Source organism: Dermacentor andersoni, chromosome 3, assembly GCF_023375885.2.
Source record: "Dermacentor andersoni chromosome 3, qqDerAnde1_hic_scaffold, whole genome shotgun sequence".
NCBI lineage: Eukaryota > Metazoa > Arthropoda > Arachnida > Ixodida > Ixodidae > Dermacentor > Dermacentor andersoni.
Window position 1 is genome coordinate 109,170,481 of NC_092816.1, and position 22,191 is coordinate 109,192,671.

At 50.0% G+C, this 22,191-nt stretch overlaps 1 protein-coding gene across 3 annotated transcripts in view; it reads right to left on the reverse strand.

The window, feature by feature from the left end:
• Positions 1–22,191, reverse strand: part of LOC126539654 (BICD family-like cargo adapter 1) — a 196,909-nt gene that overhangs the window by 50,059 nt on the left and 124,659 nt on the right. The window contains exon 1 of one of the 3 annotated variants that reach the window (XM_072287275.1): positions 1,270–1,411. The exons of the other annotated variants lie outside the window; for them this stretch is intronic. The gene's annotated coding sequence lies outside the window, so the exon portion shown is untranslated. Of the gene's footprint in view, positions 1–1,269; positions 1,412–22,191 lie in introns of those variants that run through there. 3 annotated transcript variants of the gene reach the window in all.

The window sequence follows — 22,191 nt, forward strand, 5'->3', positions numbered from 1 at the left end:
ACTTAATATTAACCTTTAGTGTCCCTTTAAAACACTCATACGGATATCATGTTTGCAGAATATGGAATTCATTCATTCATTCATTCATTTTATGCTTATTCATCTTCAAGACTTCGTTAAATCGGGCGAGACGTTGAGTCCACTTGGTTGATTCGAAGTTTCCGGTGCAGTCAGTTCTATGAATATGCGTCAGGGAATAGAAAGCATGCACTTCGTCAAATCGAAAATTCCGCAAAACCTTCTTACATTAAAGTCGAGGCTTCACATACTTTCCCGCTACAGGATTTGCTGTTCCAATTCAACGACAGTGTATTCATACTTTCGATTGGCCTTTATTGTGTTTCTATTATTGCCAATTACATTAATTCCATTTTTAACGCTGTTGACTATGCTTTTTCTCGTCGTCGAGGTTCACAAGTTCACCGACTCTCACAGTCAACTCACTATCATTAACGATCACCACAACTATGCTGTTGCCACTGATAGCTCACTCCAATGGTAAGTTAACGCAAACATTGATAAACCGAGTCACGAATTCCTCTATCTGTAGATAAGCTAAGCACGACTACAGAGAGAGAGAGAGAGAGAGAGAGAGAGGGGGATAGAAAGACATACTAAATGAACGTCCCACTACCATGCAGCCCTGCACAGACAAGAACGACATTTAATTTTCGCTAAGACAGAAATTACGCAACAGAATAAAGAAACAGAGCGAGGAACGAGGTATGCACAGAATCACCACGCGCCACCTGGCGACCAAGAGATTTCTACACAGCGTTCAACACAAGGACAAATAGAATTTTTTTTCCATCGTCACCCTTTCCAAATGCACAACGCCGCTGAAGCCCAATGGGCACATACAGCACACCTGTGCGAGGTAAACACTTTCCACAACCGCTAAACACACCAACCTAGCTGTGTTGGTGAAATTGAAGCAAAAAAAAAAAGCATTTGCGTTTGGCACAAAGCACTAAATATCTATATACTAAAATGGGAACGCTTCACTTTGGCTGGTTTTTCGCCATACGCACCGGTGCCGCGGTGCACTTCAAACGATCCCAACACTGTATAGGTATATGACAGTTCTGCGCCAAGTATTCTCGCTGCACCGCTGTCAGTAAGCGCCCAGCATGCATAATCCGCGTACGAACGCCAGCGAAATCAAACCGCAGCCGAGTCGCTGCCGTATAGCATCGAGAGACATCGCGCTGCGTTCGTAAGGGAAAGTTTCAGGAACACTCGGACAATGAACACCTGCTGCGTGTGTACCTCAAGTTCCTCGAGCAGTCGGCCATCGAGCCCGCGCCGTGTCCGGGAGAGGGCATCCTTTCGACCGGCGTTGCACAATGCGTCGTCACAAAGCGAACGCAAAACTGGCTTCGGACATCCGCGCAAGTCGCACTCCTCCGGACTGCCGTCCATGACAAACGCGAGGAATACGGCCAGCGGAGAGCGCGAACGAGAAAGTGAGGGAGGGCGGGCCCGACTTGGCCGCAAGGCCGATACGCCGCGGAGATTAGGGCCTCGGGAAAGTGGCAAAAAGGTCGGGGGTGTGGCTGGAGCGGCCTATAGCGTGCGACATTGTTGCCGCCGCGCAGTGAACTGGCTATATGACATTCTTGGCAAGTATATGAGAAAACGTTGATCTGCATGCATGCTGTATAGTCTGTATGCAAGTAGCGTCGCTTTATACGGCATGTAGCCAGCTGGCCATGGGCACGGCGATCGCGCAGTGCCTGAGGAATGAGCTGTGTCGAGCTGACTTGTGCGGGACAGCCTCCCTCCCTTCCAATGTATTCGGAGAGCGATCGGACGCGCGTATCGTGTCTCTAGGCGAACAAAGACTTGCCACCTTTAGTGAGGAGACACTCCCCTTGCGGAAACATTACCGCCTTCTTCAACTATCCCGTATTTCCAGAAGCAAATACAGTTTATGCAGACATTTCCTACTAAATCGCAAGCTTCTAAATAATTCGCTAGGTGCAGTTAATACGGTCGCCGCTGTACCATATGCAGCCGGACGACGTCGGTATCAGGCGAACGTTGCCCTTGGAAATGCCCGTTCCCGATTTCTCCCTTCCAGAAGTCGCCCTTCACACAACAAAAAAAAAAAAGAAAACATCAGCTCTAAGACTCCGATGTGGGACAGGCCCATGTGGCAGGGTAAAACGAGTGCATACGACAGCAACTGTCCGTGTACAAGATACAGTATAGGACGTCGGCGCAAATCCCTCCGCCAGCTACTCCTCGACTTATCGCGGCCACAGACACACTCGGCAGAGGCCGCGGAACGTGCACGTCTACGTCGGCGTATTAAGAACGACGTCGCGCATGCGAGGCCCGCCATCCCATAGACCTCCAAAGCATCTTGTCGTAAGCGTCTCAAAGGAACGTCCATCACACGCAGGGAGACCCGAATCTCCGCGCTGAATGCGAAGCAGCCGCAGCAGCAGTACGTGCACGTCGGGACGCTGGCATGCGCCCTCACAATCTCGCACGAGAGAAAAAAAAAATACTCGAGACGGGCGCAGCTAGAGACCCGCTACTTATGCAAAACGAACCGTGCCCGAGCCAACGAAAGAGCCTTGTCACACGACTTTCCCGGTACATACCGACGTTAAAGAGTTGTGGCTAACGCAGGGAACGGACGCTCGCATGTACGTGATGCGCGATCCGATATGCAACAAGGGACGCCTCTACTCATTATAGTCAACTGCCTTTCCATTTCAGCTACCAGTGGTCGACGTTTGCAAACACTGAAGAACGAGCACTGAGGAGGCATTCCATAGGTAAGAAATAGGGGTGGATAAATGTTTACAGCCCTGGAATGCTGACAGTATATATACCCACAGATTCTCTTTCTCGAAGTGCACATATTCGTCACGCGTTTCATGCCGCACAACTATCAAATCAGTGCGTGATTCAAGCCGTACGAAATTTAAAAAAAAAAGCAAGAAAAGCAATGACACTACACGTTCGAGCCTGGCCCCGTCGATGTATAGAGATATAAGCCATGCAGAGCCTTTAAAGGAGAGATTATAACGGCATAGAAGAGACGCCGCCGTCCTCTTAAAACACGAACGGCCAAGCGAAACGACATGTATGGACGTCCGTCGCGGAGACCTGTCGGACAAGGTGGACAACGGCACTTTGCAGCTAGAGAGACAGCACAATCGAACCTTCACGGAGCAACGCCCAGAGCGCGCTTGCCCCTCCTTCGACGTGTATACACACACGCGACGCGAAGCGGTGCCAACAAGCGGTCGTCACTCCTCGGCGCCTTGCACTCGATTCCGAGGGGTGTGGAGGAAACGAAAGCAGCAGCAAGAGGAGCCGTGCCCGGCGGCGTGGTTCTCGCTGGACCGATCTTAACGGCGCCCTTGCATTCGCTCGCTCGCGCGGATATAACGGCCGCGCGCAGCGGTCCTTGAGAAAGACAAGTGAGACTACACGTTCACCGCGCTTACGCATATGCGCGTGGCCTTGGCGGGAAGGAACGGAGCTCCGAACGGTTGAGCGGCAAACTGCCGCGGAAGGAAATCAGGTCGGCTCGATGGGGAGAGTGGTATAGCACTATACATTAAGAAGAGATTGGCCGCGCTGCAGTGGGTGCGACGCGAACGAACCTGACCTCTGCATATCGGGGCCGTCTGCAATGGCAGTAAACACTTTTCACTTCCACCGCGATGACGACGGGCGCAAGACGAAGGTGCGTATATCTTTGTCACACGTGAAGTTCAGGTGTTCATTGAAGGCCAAATGAATCGTGTTCGATTGGTTCGTTTACGAGAACATCAGCAGGATCACCGAAGCGACCTGTAGCACCGCACGATCTGCAGTGAGCTCGATGCTGGTAACTCCAGCACATTTGAGGGTGTCCTCGTGGCGGGAGCAACATACCTCCTCGAGAAAGACGCAGACATGGAAGAGCCCGCGATCTCATTTATATACGGCGGGAGACACGGCAACTTGAGAACCCATCAAGTGAACGTCATCGTCGTCATCATCATCATCCTGGTTACGCCCACTGCAGGGCAAAGGCCTCTCCCATACTTCTCCAACAACCCCGGTCATGTACTAATTGTGGCCATGTCGTCCCTGCAAACTTCTTAATCTCATCCGCCCATCTAACTTTCTGCCGCCCCCTGCTACGCTTCCCTTCCCTTGAAATCCAGTCCGTAACCCTTAATGACCATCGGTCACCTTCCCTCCTCATTACATGTCCTGCTCTTTTTCTTGACTCCAACTAAGATGTCATTAACTCGCGTTTGTTCCCTCACCCAATCTGCTCTATTCTTATCCCTTAACGTTATACCCATCATTCTTCTTTCCCTAGCTCGTTGCGTCGTCCTCAATTTAAGCAGAACCCTTTTCGTAAGCCTCCAGGTTTCTGCCCCATACGTGAGTACTGGTAAGACACAGCTGTTATATACTTTTCTCTTGAGGGATAGTGGCAACCTGCTGTTCGTGATTTGGGAATGCCTGCCAAACGCACCCCAACGTAGTGTGCATTAAATATACACTGCAGATCCGACATAAACCACTAAACTAAGATGCGAGGATACTGAGGCTTCTTCTTGTCGCGCCTTATATCGTTGTACTATACAGCATATCACAAAACATCGTACGCAGGAAAACGCTATGCACGCTAAAATCGTTTACCGTAAGCTTCATCGAGCAGGCAAACGTTTCTCTTTGACTAACGGAGGTATTGGCAAAGTTTAAGAGAAAGCCGAGTACGAACGCTTGACTCCGCTGATCACCTTCAACTGTCTTGTTGTTTTCCCCTCCACCACTTAAGCTAGTCTCTCAGCCTTGACCCATTAGAAACGTTCTTTCTGTTGCTTTGCTCTCGCGGAAAAAAGAAAGAAAGAAAGAAAGAAAGAAAGAAAGAAAGAAAGAAACAAACAAACAAACAAAATAACGAGGGGGGGGGGAGGAGAACGAAAGAAAGATGTTACAGAAATTCTGAAAATTGTCTACTAAAGCGTAAGCATTCTTTTGCTCGGCTGCTACATCGCTTTTGCTTACTCATTTAGCTAGCTTAGGCATGTCTACCCATCGCTACAAAACATCTACTATTGCTCTATTATAACGATTAAATGTCCTAACTTGACTAATTATGCATTTATTTTGCAGATTTAAGGCGTCACGGGACGGGCACGTTCTGCTGAGGTCCTCGCCAAAGAATGCTTACGTACGCTGCAGTCCATGGTTCGAATTCCAGTCAGAAGTTTTCTTTTTTTTTTTTTCCTAACGCTACCGATCATCTACTATTACGCTATTATAACGATCGCATGTGTTAATTGACCAACTATGCGTTTATTTTGCAGTTATAAGGTGTCACGGCACGGACATATTTTGCTGGAGTACTCGCCAAAGAATCCTTACGCATTAAAAAAAAAACAAAAAAAAAAACTCGACAATTTCCAAGATATAACAGTCTGGAGGCGAAATGCGCTGAAAATTTATTCGCGGCAGCACACACGCCTGAAACAAGCGCACACTTTGACATCGCCTAGTAAACCTACTGTTTGGCACAAATTAACAAGGCGGGAGTAAATTCAGCGTTATATGCTTGCCGTTCCAAGCCGGGCGGCGACTTTGCTACGAGCGTGGAATAAGGCCCCTCGTTGCAGCAAAACACGACGTCGCTTGCTTCCGCGTGTTTCGCCTTCAAAAGCGGTGTGCGTCCGTGAGCATCCAGAGGACGTGCCGTACAGAAAACCGCGACGTCGCGAAACAGCTCAAGGAGACCGATCGTCGACTGCCCCGCTCCGTCATGCGGCGGCCTTTCCTTGGAACGCCACGACGACGACGGGCAGTTCGTGTTCGCAGAACATTATTGATGGGTGCCGGCACGCTTTCCTCCTTTCCCTCATCACGAGCAAAACGAGGACTTTCGGCCGCTTTCTGGAGGAAAAAGAGGGGAGGGGAGGTATCGCCTCTCACCCAAACCCCCTCTCCGCCGATCGTCCGCTCCCAACTCCATCTCTCGCTCACTCATCCTGGCGACCACCCTGTTCCTTTCTTCTTTTCCAGCTTCCTCGTCAACCGGTAATAACGAATAATCGCTATAACGGACGGAGCGCGGTCGGGTTGTGTCGGTAATCCCTCGCAAACGACGACCCAAATTACGGACAGGTGCGGTCTTTCGTCTAATGGTCGTGCTCCGACAAAGGTGATATAGCCGCGGTAAAGAGGATAGGGATACAAGTGGGCCAGGCTTCGCTACCAAGGCCGCGCACGACAGATTGCATACAGGAGGCGCTTATATATATATGATTGTAGTCGTAGCGTTGCCTGTTCGCAAGCCACCGCCGAGGCATTGTGTGTTTGCACAGCGGCTGTTTGAGTTACATATCCCAAGTGCGGAGGAGGCGTGCACCCGATACGCGTACCCCCCGTTTGGGAAGATCTATACTCTTGGCACAGAAAGCCCGCTTCGGGAAGTGCAGAGAGAGTCGGATCGGTACAGCAGTTCGCGTTGGCAGCGCGGACAAAGTACTTGCACCGCGAACCCTTTCCTGCGGTCTCGTATAAAGGGATCCGAAGTATACAGAGCCAGCCGTGATGACGGTGGAGGGGAAGATGAACGCTATACTTAAGAGTGCAACTTTAAGCGGTTATCCGTAAAGCGGTGTCTACGGGGATCTTGCGCGCGTTGCACACGAAGCGGGATGTGTGTCGCGTAACGTCGTTATAGTTCGACGACACGATATACACATTACGCGCCGAAAAAACAGCGGACAGTAATTGAGGGCGGTTACAGAGACGACGTCGACGAGTCGATTTATAGTTTTGCTAAGGGGCACAGTGCACAATGCCTTAGGAACGTTCGCACACGCAATGACAGCATTTCAGCGCTGTGGGCGAAGCGTACTTACATAGCTCCCGCAGTATCGTGACGTCACGCGATCCCTTCCGTAATTGAAACGTTCGACTCACTCTCTTTCTCTCTCTCTCTCTCTCTCTCTCTCTCTCTCTCAGACACACACACACAAGAATCGGCGAAGGAAGGTCCCGACCCAACTCTGATGTTTGGGTGTACTACGATGCGTTTTTGATACACTGTATTCCCGGTCCACGACCTAATGGAAGAACAATGGCGAGTCGTGACTCATTTTTTTTTGGGGGGGGGGGGGGGGGGGGAGGGGACAACACGCAGAGCGCTATTACAGCTTCTATACATACATATACCGAAGAACGCGGGCACCCGTAAATATACAGTGTGGTCCGCGCGCTGGCCTCTTTTATTTATTTTTATTTTATTTAGAACATACTGCAGGCCTACAGTAGGCCCAAGCAGGAGGGGCGAATACATAATATATGCAAAAGAACAGGATTAGCAAAATTGAAAAATGTTAAATACAAGTTGTGACACAAAATACAGCAATAAATACAAGGCTCAGATGCAAAATACAAAAAGTAAACGTAGAAATAAATGGCTCTCAAATTAAATGCTGTGAAGAAAACATTGAGTCAAAAGAATCAGCTCTGGTTAAAAGATCTGGCGGACACCTGTTCCACTCCTCAATGGTGCGTGGAAAAAATGAGTATTTAAAGGCGTTAATCCTAGCACTGTAAGGGGTTAATGATTGTGCATGATAAATAAGCGTCGCGCGGGCCACGGACGTTGCGTGGTGTGTGGGTTCGGACACGCGAGCCATTGTAACGCGCCGTAAACGAGGATCGTCGCTGGATTGACCTCGAGTATTATACAGAGCGTGTGAAAGGATCGAGTTTGCGCGGCGTCCGCTTAAGAATATATGAAGACGGATGGTTGCAGACGGAAGACGGGAAGACGTAGTAATCGCGCCCCGTCCTCGTTGTCTTTGTTACTACTATGCGCTCGCGTGCAAGGCTATCTTTAGAAACAACTGTAATACGTCGTGGTCATCTCACTCTTGTGGATGTTTCGTGCAGGCGGGGGAGGTCCGACACTATACCCGTCGCAGCATTTAAATGGCTGCAGCAAGGGACGGCGGCGCTGTAAGGGCGCCTCGAGTAAAATGAGCCCGCAGGTGGTAATGCTCTGCAGGCAGCTCTAATAAGCGCTCCGAGCTCCTGCCAAGATATGCGGTGACCCACTGACGTACGCTGACAGTATCGTTTCCGCCACCGGTGACAAACTGCGCTTCCGCCAAAGTGTGTTCGCCAATAGCAAGAGTTGGTCGCCGACAACGACAGTACTGTAAAGAAAATTGCTTCCTTTTTTTTTTTTTCAGCACTATAATTCTATGTGCACGACGTACCATGCAGACAAACGGTAAATTTCTATCAGTATGAGCGCATCACAACATTTGTGCGTTTTCGATACTAATTAAAACTTCCGCGATCAAGGCGGCGGAGATGCGTGTTACAAGCGCGCTACATAGTTTCACTGCGGTACGATCCATGGGCCGGACTGGGCTTCGTCTGGAGAACCCACAGTGCGTTAGCGTATGTGGTCAAGCGCACTGACAAACATGCAGGGGTGAACCTGACACGTTAGGGTTCCTGCCAACGACGAATCTAAAATGTTTTTCACGTCGGGTTGACGCGCAGCCGTAGCTCCTGTACATATTAGTCAATAAAGGTGCGTTATTGAATCCCGTTATTTACTATTGCAACAAATCTAGCGGGTCGCAGAGAAAGTGCACCTGCTATGCAACAGTATTGTGCGCAACTGATCAGAAGCGGTGGTATGCGCGCGACGTCATTATATTCTTAGCGTGGCTATGTTTTCCAGAGCATGACGCGTAGGCCTACCAGCACTTTTGATTACGCTCTCGGCGCAGATCGAATCAAGACGTCGCACTGCGTCGCAAGTGCCTCCGCGTCATCTGCTTCCATTCTGGGAAAGCGTCGTCTGCTCAGTTTCGAGCACGATGGCTCACACTGCCAGTGCCACACTGTTGTGTAATAGGACATAGAAAGGGCGAACGAACGAGCGAAAAAGAAAAAGCGCCATTTATTTCGTTCTGTCACCGTACGAGCCCGTAAAATACCTCTAGAAGGTGTTGCACTCTAACAACTTATACCAAAAGTGGCATCTCCTGCGGAGGCAGTGAAGGCTATAGCAGTGACATGCCGAACGCAACAACCAACGCAACGCACTCGTTTACGGTACTCTCGCGCCAACGCAGCCGTCACATTCCACCATATACTATACGCACGCATATTTTCCATTGCAGTGAGCATCGCAGCATCCCTTCCCCATGTTTTTTTTTTTTTTTTTCCAAAGCTGTTAACTTCTTCGTGTCCCACATCATCTTCCTCGCGCCCATGTAACGCGGCGGCCGAGGTTCCCACGCGTTGGCGGCGCGCACGAAACCTTCCCTGACAGGCCTCGTCCATCACCCCGCGCGCGTCACTCAATTCGCAAAACGTGACTCGCAGCAGCATGCACGCATCGCAAGTGTGTGCGCACGCGGCTTCCCATTGTGTGGGCGTGTACACCGCACTGCGGCGGCATCCTTCGTGCATGCTCTGCGTTCGGCCCTCCTCGGCGTGCACGGGGCGTCAAAAGTACACGCCGACCACGCACGCAGACGCGACAGCAAAGGAGCAGAGACCCTCGTTTTTTTTAATCTCATGCTTCTCAGTGAACGCGATATCGAATAACATTGTTAGGAAGCGGCAGCTCACCCAGTTCACCGTTTTATCAAATAGCAATGCTGCAATTTTGATCCACTATCTCGTATATAGCGGCATTCGGAAAGTAAATCGCATCGTAAAATCAGTTTAAAAAAAAGTTTCGTCTGCATAGTGGGGGCGGGCGGGGGGGGGGGGGGGGGGGGGGCAGATGCACTGCAAGATTCAAGATGCACTACGTTCCGTGCGAGTGCCTTGCCTTCTGAGGCCACAGTCGGCTGGTTGAGGACAAAAACATAATACGGGATAAAATATTCGCAACGGGACGAAGCGCGTGCCTGCTGTAGACAAAGTCCGGAGACGACGCGGCACATTCCAGCGGAATGCCCGGATATTCGCGCAGCCAGAATCGCAGGGGACGTCCGCCTTCCCGAAGCGTCGGGGACGGAAAGACGCTGATCGGAGCGTTAGTCAGCTTTCGAGATTAGCAAGAAATGTTCGGAGCAAGAAAAAATAATAATAATAAAACATAAGATGAACTGGGCAAGGATTAATCTCAAACAGGCTACTGCCATCCCTTTTCAAAGATGATGCCATTAAATATCATCATCATCGTCATCGTAAGGCATCCAAAGAGAGGGGAGTAACCGCTAAGTAGCGTGGAAAGTAACCTGAAAGCCCCTTTGACTGTCCTGGAAGAGAACACTCAACACTATGCCTTGCGACTTGTTCTTCGAATTACAATCATTCGCTAATGGATGCAACTGAGTACAGGTGGCGGAGTTTCCATTGGCTTCTTCAGTATTTATGGTCAAGCAAAGTCGTATATATATATATATATATATATATATATATATATATATATATATATATATATATATATATACATGGGTCTGATTCCACATAATTGACTTGATTGATCTGTAGTTTTCACTCGTGTAAGGGCCGGCTATGGCCCAAGAGTGCAAGGCACGTGGTGATGAATAGTCAATGAACTGTCAGTCAAGTGAAGAAATGAATTGCAAATGGTAGAGGTAACGTGGCTGTAAAAAGGCCTAAAATCACTCGCTGTAAATTGCGTATAAGACATATACGATTAAAAGAATTACAGTGATTAGTCATGTGTGCTGCGAATATAAATGTTTCGCGACGAAGGGGTGATTAGTGAAACGTATAGGTGTCAGTAGTATTCTTACTTTAAGAGGGCCCTTGAATGCAAGGGCTGGGAAGCACGCGCTGTACAAAACCGATTCCGTTGCAGCTGCAACCTACAAACGGAGGCTGTGCTACAAATAAGACGGACAAGACCGATAAGATGTTTTTAAGATGTCAGTTTCTGTTAAAAAGTCTAAAACTGATTTAATATTAAAAAAAAAAAAAGGAACGGAGAGTGTAAAGGCAGGTGCCCACCTTATGTGGAAGGGAAGTGTTTTCTTTTCTCTCCGTCTCTATATTTGATGGCACTGATGAAGAACATGCAGAGCTATGCAGAGATATGTAGCAGACTATTACCACGCCTGCTACACATCGGAAGACTGCTTGCAACGCGAGTGCCGTAGGTATGTCCTATTATTAATCTACAAAGAAACACTTCCTTGTGTCTTGCTGTTTTCTCAAACATCCAGTTCCATAATTCCAGTCTGATAACGCGTAGCTCATACGGTACTTCAGTATCCCACTGCCCCTGCCAATACTTCCCCAACTTATGGCGTAAGAAGGGTTTAAAGTCTGTAGCCGGTATGGGTTTATTCATGTCTGTCTCACTAAAAGAAAGTGCCGTAGAGTCTTCGTCAGCAGCTACATTGCTTTTTATGCCTCTGTGGGTCAGGTACCCAACATTAGACAATGCTTTGGTGGTACGTACATGCTGACTATATTACGGTGTATAGCTCATTAAATAAACAGAGTTTTGGGGTCTTGGGAAACTCTACGAGGCTTTTCCAACACCTAATGAGTCTTGCATAATGCACAATTGCATAATTGCATAATGAGTCTGCGAGTACGATAGCTTTATTGAGATTTCTTTACTTTCTATGCTTCACAGCTGAAAGTAGCACGTGCGCTTGAGCCGCGAAAATACTTGTATTTTAGGACAAGATGTTTAGAAGATTTAGGACGCTGGGCGTCAAAAACGACGTCTCGAGAGCTACATAGGCGACACCAGCAGATGACTTGGAAGCGTCTGTGTAAAATTCTGTGCAGGAATACTTCGCCTGAAGTTCAAGGAAGCGTGGCTGTATGTATGTCTCAGGTGCACATTTTCTTTTTCTTGTTATTTCGACAAAAGAGACATCTTACTGAATGGTTTGTCATTCCCAAGGCGGCGGAAAACGAGTGGGGGCCATTAGGACATTTTGTGGAAGCGAGATGCCTGCTTCTTTTTCTATTGTGTCCAATCGTAGGGACGAAGGAGATATAATAATAGCTGGGCGGTTGCAATGAAGTCTGGCAATGGACAAGTCGCAGATAGTTGAATGACAGATTCTCGATATCTGATTTTGCCTTCCTGTAACAGTAGGCGAAACTTAAATATTTTCTTTGAAGATGTAGGGACAATTCGTAGGACTCACCATAGAGGCTTTGAACTGGTCTTGTCCTTGTCCTCAAGGCATCTGTCGCTAGGCGAATACCGAGGTGGTGTACCGAGTCTAGAATACTTAGGGTACTGTGTGTTTCAGAATGATACAGTACGGCACAGTATAGCCAAGACGTGAACGTATGAGACTCCTCTACATACTATCTACTGTCACTAACCCAGGTTGTGCGTGACAGGAGCTTCAGCAGATTCACTGTTTTGAGGCACTTCGCTTTCATATATTTGAAGTTGGATATAAAAGTTAGTTTGGAGTCCAACATGAAACCTAAACATTTATGTTCACGGCTTCACAAATAGGCGTTCTCCATTTAGATGAATAACGGGGCCAGTTAATATATCCACCCCGCCGCATATGAATATATTGCTCAAGTAATTCGTATCATTACTGTGACGAGTGAAGAGGCTTTTGTCGAAAAGAAATCAATTAAATTACAGTGTAAGCCTTTAGGATTCGATGACCGGAAGGGTCCCTTCCGTCAAGTATGCACGTCGGTTCCGGATCGCAGACGGACTACCGAAGGACCGGCCCGACCGCAGGTGTAGCTTGGCATCTTGTCGCAACATACAACCAGTGCTGCTCCATGTACGACAAACCTGACGTCACCGTGACGAGTGTACGTCAGGCTATACAAGACAAATTGCCGTTGCTTTTCACAGCGAGAATTTCTGCAGTGCCGACAGCAATATACGTCCTTAAATACGAGAATAAATATTGTCACTGAGGTTTCTTTTTTTCGACTGAAACGAAACGGGAAAACTCGATTCTCAAGAGAGTCATGGGACGTCGGAACGGCCGGTCACGCCAACGTTACTAGACTATCTAGTAACGTTGGGTCACGCCCTACATAACGCCGCACAAAGAAAGCTAACACGCTCACTGATAGCGTCAGCGTTCGCCGCGGCGCAACGTTCCGCCCTGTCGCGGCACTATCGCAAGCTGCGGACTAACGTATACCCATATATAAAGCGATCTCCGCGCAAAGTTAAGCTATATACGCCTGCGAACACTTCCGTTCTTCGTCAGTTTCACGTAAGGCGCGTGGTTCCGGGAAGCATTCCTTCCGCATTGCCATATCTCCGCTAGATCCCGTTGGACGCGCTCACGTGTATGCACCCTGTGTATACGGAACGCCAAGAACTGCGTGGACGACTCGCGTGCGTGCGGTTCTTCAGCTGCGGGACACAAGCAAGCGGCGACGCGGCGGGTAAAGTCTCCGGCGGCCAAGTTGCCGTGTCGAGTGTTTCAACTTCCTTCCGTCCGGGGCTTCCTTCCGCGAAGAACCGTCGCGCGTGCCACGAGCACTCGCGGCACGCGTCCGTCGTCGTGTTCGTGCACGTCGCCTACGTGGCGATGTGCACGAACGCGACGACGACGTAGCCGGAGCGTCTGGTTCTAGACTCGCGCAAAAAAAAAGGGGGGTGGGGGGAACTCGACGGCCGGAAAAAGTAGAAGGCAAAGCGCGGGCTCTGACAAATAAAGAAATGCACAACAGCAGATTCCTTTGATACTTGTTTAGAAGTATCAAACACGCAGAAGTACGCAGAAGTAAAGTAAGCAGACGTAAAGAAACGAGCTGGGGGAGGGGGGGGGGGGGGCAGGCAAGACCCAGACGTCGCGCCTGGAAGGAAATATAAGGGAGGAAGCAAAAAAGCGTATAACACAATCGGAACTATTCGTACGACCGCGAATATGCGTGGGCGTGACGCATTAGGAAGTGGTTGGACATTAACCGGATGCCCCGGATACAAACTAGACTCTCCATTTCGAAGGGCCACGTGTTTTCTGTCTCCAGCCTGGCTCTTCGAAACGTCGCGCGTTGCGTACGCAACAGTGATGCGTCGGGTCTCTTGACGAGATTTAACTACCGTAACGATCATTATGTAATAAAGGATACCGCCTGAAAGATGTGCCCTACGTGTCGTGACAAAAAAGACAATTAAGAGAGAGAGAGAGAGAGAGAGAGAGAGAGAGAGAGAGAGGAACAGCTGCAACGTGTCTGCGTGAGCGTCACTCTTTTGCATCCGCATGTGCATAATAATGAGATTACAAATGGCGACTATGCATATATAGAGAGGGAGGTTCCATAGTTAACAGACTGTACAGGGGACCTCCCATAACAAATAAGTAGGGTATGCAAATACAAAGCAGCTATATGCAAACACACAAGACACGTGTATTAACTTAGTCACTATATATAACGCTGTAAAATATTTAATAGCACAAAGCCATTATTAATATAAGGATAACGATGAAATTGTTATATAGAGTGCAAAATTTTACGAAGGTTTGATTTGAATGTGTAAAAATGAGAGAGCATCTTAATATGGCACGGTAATGAGTTCCAAAGTAGTGTGGCTGAAAAATTCCCACACGCGTTCGCCTAGGAGACGAAGTCTCGCTATACATGATATCAATCGTTCAGGCCCGAAAATTCTGGCAATAACTCCGCGGCAGATGAAAAAAAAATAAACATTAAACAAAGATGACCTAGAAAATTGGTTCAGGGTAACTGGACCAACCCTCACAGCAGCCGGCAGTTTCGGTCTGCCGACTTCAGCCGGCTCGGAATAACGGGTCAGCGGGGGAATGACGAGGTATAAGCGCTCTGTCATCAAACGGCCGGGGCCCACAGCACATTCAGAGGACAGCAAATGGGCCCAGCCAGTCATACACGAATCGGCCATCATCTGCGTCTTACCGCTGTGCGTAAAAGGCCGGAAGGCCCTCAATCCTTTCTCCTATAGCGCGCTTCATGCAGTACACTTCCTCGAGACCCGTCCCGACTGGCAGCGATTATAACTATCCGGGTGGGCTGCCCCAGATGAGTGAAACTTGCTCCGCTGTAACTCAAGAGCGCATAAGGTGGAGGGAGCGGTAAGCCTTTGACGCAAGCGAAAGACGGAGAGTGACCTCGAGGCGCCGCGACCACGGCACACACTGCTTGTCCCCGTCAGGCAAAACGCATTACAGCTTGAGATAGAATTGGGAAGCGCACTCAATCTTCGCTAAAACCGCTTCTCCAAAGAATCTCGCGGCCAATCTAAGCGCACGCTTTTCGGGGAGCCCCTGAATGGTGTCTGCGCATGTGTCTGTTCTCTTTATACAAAAAGGAGTCTAACGGACTCATTACTGTAGAGGGGTCCCAAAGAGAGGAAAGGTCGCGGTCCCGTAGAATAGAGGTGCCGCGCCGCCTCTAAGAGGTTAGGCGGGGGGGGGGGGGGGGATGGGGGGGAGGCCTCCTAATGAGGTCCGCTTCGGTGGTTTCTCTCTCTAGACGCGAGAGAAAAGAAGGTCGCGCCGTCCATTAGCGCGCGCTACGGACGGACGCGTGCAAAGCGTATACGCCGACGTCGCCGCCTTTGTGTTGTCGTTCGAGTCGCTCGCTGGAAACACATGCGTCCGCGCGCACGCACGAGCAACGGAGACCGCGCTGTATATATAGCCACGCACCGTCCAACACGTGTGGAGAGTCGGCGAGTCTGTATCGCTTGCACGCGATGATACCGCGGCAAAAAAGAATTCGTACCACCGGTTATCCCCTCTACCCGCCGTGGTTGCTCAGTGGCTATGGTGTTAGGCTGCTGAGCACGAGGTCGCGGGATCGAATCCCGGCCACGGCGGCCGCATTTCGATGGGGGCGAAATGCGAAAACACCCGTGTACTTGGATTTAGGTGCACGTTAAAGAACCCCAGGTGGTCTGAATTTCCGGAGCCCTCCACTACGGCGTGCCTCATAATCAGAAAGTGGTTTTGGCACGTAAAACCCCATAATTTAATTTTTTTTATCCCCTCTATATTGTCGGTGATCGCATGCGCGAACACAATTTCGCTCAATATGAAAAGGCGACGTCACTTCAAGAAGTATAGTGATAGCGCATGCCGGGATATTGCTTCGTTCTACAGAATGATATCGCACGATGCATTCGTCCGAAAGAGTGATCGACATGTGTGATTCTGCTGAATAAAACGTTCCGATATTCGCCACTGAGCAGCAGAGCTGCGCGCTCGCCCTGCGTGTCGTAGCGAAAGCACAACACCCAAGGCTATATAGACATGAAGACGGCATTTATTCAGAGAGCGGAGGAAGTACGCACGTGCTGCACAAACGCGCAGGATGGGCCAAGCGAAGGATAAAAACCCGTGTTCGATCATTGGATGGATGAAAAAAAGAAAAAGAAAAGACTTAACTTACAAAGGCCAATTACAAGCAATCGCATTAGCTGTCTTGTATTTTCGCATACGGCCGACACGAACGCGACTGCTTCGTTCCTGCGGCAGAAATGAGATGATGGTGGTGGTGGTGGTGGTGGTGATGATAATGCTGATGATGATGATGATCTAAAGAAAGAAAAGACGCTTGATTCTGCAACCCGTGAGGGAGCACGGCGAAGCGTCAAAGAAATGAGACCGGCCAATTGATGCCGGAATCACAACCGCACGTCTCTCCACCAGCGGCGCATTCCACTCGCCACTGCAGCCTGTCCGACAGAAAACGTCGGTCGGGACGCGGCTCGAGTGAAGCGCGCATACACACGTCGCTCGCTTTTGTGGTTTCGTCACGCGACGCCCCGACAACTCCCTCGCCGCACGATCGGCCCGCATTGCAATCCGGTGCTGCAACCACCGGCCGGAAGGTCGCGCGCTCGTCGTTCGGCTGTTCCACGCCCGAGCGCCTTCCTGATCGCCGTCTGTCCGGACGGCAAGGAAAATTAGACCGGTCTATACACAAACCTACGCGGCACTCTGCAAGCCGACCCCGCCCATGTCGATATCGGACGGTCGAGCACATCGCGTCTGCACCGACTTGTTGTAATATAGCCCACAACCGGGGCGTTCCAGGCGCATAACGAGCGAGCCGAACAAACCGTGCAACACGCACGCGCTATGGCGCAAGTTCCACACGCGGCTCCAGCAATTCTGTCTCACAGTATCCGAATCATCGTTATACAATGAAGTTTAATTTTATGAAAGCGCGCGAACAGAATCTTGTAGTCAACCTAAGCGCGCAGCTTTTATTTGAAAGCCAGGCGAACCGATGAACTACATATTGAAAAGCTTTAAAAAAAATTATGGAGTTTTACGTGCCAAAACCCCGATCTGATTATGAGGCACGCCGTAACGGGGGACTGAGGATTACGTAGTGGAGGACTGAGGAAACGCAGGCAAGGCAGATGACAATTATTGCTGTGTGGCAAACATATACACCAAACGGTGTACATTTGTCTGAGAGTGTAGCCACTAAGTAACCACGGCGGGTATCTGGAAAAGCTTAATCCACGCAGCGGAGCCGACAAAGCACAAGAAGACAGCACCGCTTTTCTTCTTTTGATTTGTTTTGCTTCCGCTGGGGCTCAACCTTTTCAAGGTTCCTCGAATACTTGTATATTTAGCAACCTCAAGTCGTATCCTATCGTATTTGTAGTGTCGTATTTAGGTTATTTCTTCTTGTCTTTCTCATTTCCATTGTTCTTCTTTTTTTTTTTTTTGCTCCCATTACTTGTGGGACTTGTTCTAACCCCACTTACGCGATGCCCTGTATTAGGCCTGTAAGGTATAACATAAGAAATGAAATGTGTACCAACCAGGCCAATCTTCGACTTCGAAGCAGCGCAACAAGAAAAGATAAATAAAATAAGAACAATATATTAACAACACAGAGACAAACGTTTGGCAAAGAGGAAATAATAACAGAGCGCCAGACAACGCAGCCTTGCCATCACGGCAGCGTTCGAACGGTGGCAGGTCGCCCGTGGATCCGGGAAGCACGCACAACTAGCGACCGCAGCGCCGCCTGTCCCCGCACGCGTGCATCGCCAGCTGAGTGACGTCGCGCGACCCCTGGCCCCCACCAGACTCGCCGGCTCGTGTGCCATTGACCTCGTGCACAAACGCGGTTGGTTCTGTCACGGCCGACCTCCCACGTGCGCTGCGATGAATCCGCGAGATGGCGTGCAGGACGGGATGGGGTGTCAGAGGATTTCCAGACCATTAGCCGCCAAACCGGAGAGCAGAGGGGGCCGGAGTGACGAGCAATATGAGCTATAAAAGGATGATGAGATCTGCGCGGCCGTCGTACATATGTACAGTGCTGGCAACAAGGACGCTTCTCAGTTATATCGAATGACCCATACGACATTAGAGGACACCGCCCCGCGCCCTGCGATAATCGGAGCGCCTTCAGACGCTCTGTATCGTTCCCTCGTGCATGTTATCCATCACTTATCGCAGATGGGACACTGTCTGGGACGATGAAGTTGGGCCCCGGCATCCGAGTCCTCGTTGGGCGCAAAGTGCTCGCGTAGAAGCATCACGATAACTGAATACAGGTTGCTCAACATGTAGTATTTCTATCTGAACGCTGGGGTTTCTGCAGAGTTGGGTTACGAGGAAGACTGTAGTGGAGGGCTCCGGATTGATTTTGACCACCTGAGGTTCTTCACCGTGCGTCGATGCAAGGTACGGCACACGAGCATTTTTTCGCATCGCGCCTGCCTCAGAATTCGGCCGCCGCGGTCGTCCACGCAGTACCGTTTAATAATTAATCTAATTCTGGGGTTTCACGTGCCGAAACAACGATCATATTATGAAGCATTCCGTGTATAGTGGGAGAGGAACTCCCAATTAGTTTTGACCAGCTGGGCGACTTTAACGTGCACCTAAATCTGTGTACACGAGAGTTTTTCCTTTTGTCCCCATCGATGTGCGGCCGCCGTAGCTGCGGGATCGAACTCGGGACATCGAGCATGCAGTATCGTTACTACCGAACGCTATAGGTGTTGCTTTGTTCCACTGGCAAGAAAAAAGGGGGGAGGGGGAGGGGGGGGTCGCTCAATAAACAGAATCTCTTAATTACGCCTGCCTGCTTTTCACCGTCTGTATACGTTGTTAAATCAATTAAGACGCATATTAGCGAACTGCTCATCGGGCAGTCAAAACGGGCGTCACGTCGCAACCAGCAGGCCCACACTGCATGGAAGGGCGGCACCTCCGCGAGCCCGGGCTGCCACCACAGCCTCGCTTTCTTCCGCACCCAGCAACGGCGCAACGTTCCACTCGAGGTGCGTTATCAGCGCCACTTTTTTGCCTTATTCTTCGGCGTGCACTATACTTCGCGTCGATTGTGCACACAATGCCCACACACCTGCTCCGCGTCCGCTTTACTTTGAACCCGGTCTGTTCTTCGAGTCGTTCCCGCCGACGGGCGCGTTTGCTGCGAAGTTTGCTGCGAAAACACATTGCGGAATACGGGTCTTACTGCCCTCAAACATCGAACTAAAGCCATCCTGAGAAAGTCACAGGATTTATGGACGGAGCGGGCTTTTCCGCACGGTTTGCGTTGCTCGGCTCATATTTAACAAGGTGTGCGCTGTGTATGCGGCGGCGGTTTCCGATTCCTGACAGAAGCCTGCGTCACTTCGTATACTCTCAAAAAAAAATTTTTTTGACAACGTTCGTGGTTTATCTATTTCGATATTAACTTTATAATCATCAATATTGTGTAGAATTCCCTACCTATAATGCACCTGCGCTCGCTACATTCTCGTCGGGAAATACATGCCATGCTGGTATACGTACATGCCGTTCGCGACATGCAAGTACACCGAACGACATGCAGGATATACGTATATACATGTACGCAGGATAGATGATTATTGTTTGCATGGGGAGGGGATAAACTATAAAGTGCGCTACCTTTGCATCTATTGTGGGGATCGTATCGAAAGCTACTGACGACATATCTGATCTCACTGACTCCACTCGATCGCTGTGTGTTAATTACCGCCACTAAATTTAGAAGCACAGAAGTTGCGCGGGACCTTTCCAGCAGTTGAGACTACCTAACCTAAAGCGACTAGAAAAAAATATGTGTACCGTTATCAAATGTATAACGCGCAATATTTTGAGGCGAACGCAAGCGCGTCGTCCCCCATCTCAAACAAGGTTTAAAAAAAAAGATTACCCATGACACTTCTACATATAACGGCGGCCTGGTAAGGTATACACACTGAGCAGAGCGCTGGCGCGACCGGAAATATTACTATGTAGTGACGTAATTGCAGCCTTTCATCCGTGCATGTCCGTGCAAGGCTATATAGGGGGGCCTCGCGCGGGAACATTATAATTTCCAGCACGGCTTCTTCTCCCAAAGCCAGAAAGGTGCGCGCGGTGACCCACTATACTCGGATCGGCCTGCATGCCGCCACGGGAAGCGTTTCGCGCTTCGCAAGTCCCCTCCCATTACGGCGGCCGCGACTGCGCGCATATGTCCGCTTGCGTGTACCGCGTATTGCTGTGTACAACGAAGCGAAGGGACCGTGTGTGCTCGGTAAAATTTTCGCTGTACACGTCAAACCCGAGGAAGTCTCTGACGAGAAGGAAAAGCTCCCAAGCAGATACTGAGAACATCACTTACAGCGCACACAAGACAGAGGGACCGAAAGAACGACTAAGACAAGCGCGCCTTCGGTGGTTCTTTCGGTCCCTCTGTCTTGTGTGCGCTGTAAGTGACGTTGGCAATGGGATACCAACTATCCCGTTCCCGAACCCTGCTTCAGTATACTGAGGATAGTATACATACGCAAACGAACAGTGGAACGCAAAATGGTCGAACAGGACTAAAAGGCAGTATACTGGGCTACCACAATAGTAGATGAGGAGGCGTAAAAAGTATAGTATATATAGCCAGTGGCCTAAAACCAAAGAAGATGAACGTAGTATATACGGGAAGGCAGAGAATCAGACGCATAGAGTGATCAGGTGACGCGAATTTGATGACATGACGCGAATTTGCAGCACCAATTGTGCTGGTTCGGATGGCGCAGGAAGAGGGCAAGCGCTCGCCCCCCCCCCCCCCCCCCTCCTTTCGTTTTGCCAACCTGTTGTTCAAATCACCCCGTAGAGCATATGATGACGACGAAGACAATGATGATCCCCGCTTATAAGTCGCTTAGTAGGTTTGAGAGGTTCCAGAGTCGAAACAGAGGAAAACTTGACGCTGCATACTGCGTTCTTTTTTACTTTCTCTCTCTCTCTCTTGATCATGAAAGGGGCGATCTGTGAGCAGGCGTAGATATCAAATCACGTATCGAATCCACATACACGATGCAACATGCGGTATACACGCCGACTCTTCCGGGGCGGCGCCTCGATATATATACTCGTCTGCCGGAGGAGGGGAGGAGGGGCGGTGGCTGGTGCAGCGGTCAAGGTAGAACATTCTTCGCGCGTGCAGGGGTGTAATTACGTAAGCGAAGGCCGCTACACTACCTCCTCTCTCTCCCCCCTCTCTCTCTCTCTCTCTCTGCTTTTTTTGATGGCTGAGGTCGTCCGCGGAAGGCCACCTCAAACACCGTCGTCCTATAAACCCGCTTTGCTGTTCAATCAACTACCCTCACCCGCCTCTGGGAGCCGTCGCGCTTTATTCCGCAATTGAGACTCGCGACAACGGCATAAACGGCACAGCGCGCGTGTCGCCAACGCTATAAAGAAGAAGAAAAGAAAAGAAGAAGCCGGGAATAGGGCAGGCACATCACTTAAGCGGTCTCATTCTTCGTGCCTCACCGTCCTGAGCGGCTATACGTAAACGCATCACGCGATAAAGCGAAAGCCCATCCGAGAATATGCCCGATAGCGTGGGCGCAGCTTGCGGCCCAAATCGACGCCGGCGCCGCCAAACATATACGCCCGCTCAAAGGAGTCGTACGGTCGGGGTTACGGGGGAAGAGGGTCTGTGCACGCACATACTGCATTGGCGTGATGTGGCCTTTAAAGCAGCGTGTGTACCACCTCCCCGCACCGTTCTGGCCTTTCGGCTTCGACCGCCTTGTGTATATACGCACGAAGGGAAAGGTGCGCACACGGACAGGCGGCTATATAGGCTCGAAGACGGGGGGTATTGTCCGCGCTAACGGCATACGCGGATAAGCGAAGTAAACAAACAAACGAATGAACGGGGCCGCACGACACTCCGTTGCGTCACGCAGTGACGGAGATGCGCTCATACCGCGCAGAGACACGC